This window comes from Saccopteryx leptura, chromosome 3 (genome assembly GCF_036850995.1).
Source record: "Saccopteryx leptura isolate mSacLep1 chromosome 3, mSacLep1_pri_phased_curated, whole genome shotgun sequence".
Taxonomy (NCBI): Eukaryota; Metazoa; Chordata; class Mammalia; order Chiroptera; family Emballonuridae; genus Saccopteryx; species Saccopteryx leptura.
Genome location: NC_089505.1, coordinates 59,036,728 through 59,037,692, shown reverse-complemented (window position 1 = coordinate 59,037,692; position 965 = coordinate 59,036,728).

The following is a 965-nucleotide window of genomic DNA, read 5'->3' as shown; positions in this document are numbered from 1 at the left end:
GTATGTTCTACATATTGTGAATTAGTAACAATGTTAATAGGACAGGATGTTTGAATTTTGTCTTTAACTACAGTCAAACTACACTGATTTAAGATTTCAGAAGATTTGTAAAAATGACTGAAATTTCAGCATTATTTAATAAGCTATTAATATGTCATTTATATAATGGATTATTAAAGATTGAGTTTATTTCTAACGAATATTTTCTAAAAGTTGATTTACATAATGTTGATACAGTGTCTGACTATTCAACATTGCTTATTTAAGTAATATAAACTTAGTAAGAATAGTGAATTATGCTTATTGTTATAGACACAACAGCTAGCATTGCTAGAAACAGTCAATGATGTTTTTTGAAGTCTTAGTCTTAATTAGAAATTTTTTTTGCCTCCTAGGTAAGTTTATTTAACTGTCAAAATTCCCTTTTTCCTATTTTCAACTTATGCCAAGGCTCAATTTTCTGAAAGGTATTTACTAGTCCCGTATTTGTAGAAATAAGAGCAAATCCTCACCCCTACATTTTGTCTACATGGCTGTTGTAAATTAGGAAACTGTCTATTTAAAAAGTTCATCTTGTGTAATATTAATAAGTGGCTTAGCATTAGCATTTTGATTAGCTTGAATACAACCTTGATTTTCCTAAATTATAAATTGTAACTGTTTCGCTTTTGAAAGAACAGTCCAAGCTAACATTTCTAAATTTTTTGAAATAAAACATTCAGAGTCTATGAAGGAGGATAGCAGTTACTGCATATAAAGACAGTTAGTTTTATACTGGGAGCAAGCCGATTTTAACTCTTTAAGAGCTTTGACAGAAATTTGGGATAGTGAGTATAAAAAATGCCTTGTCAGAAAGTTTAGAGTGTAATTTAAAAAGTTGCTCTTTTAATTATTTATAAGATAAATGTTTTTCTTTATCAGAGGGCAAATGACTCTTGTTATTTTCCTATTGTAAAGGAAATTTT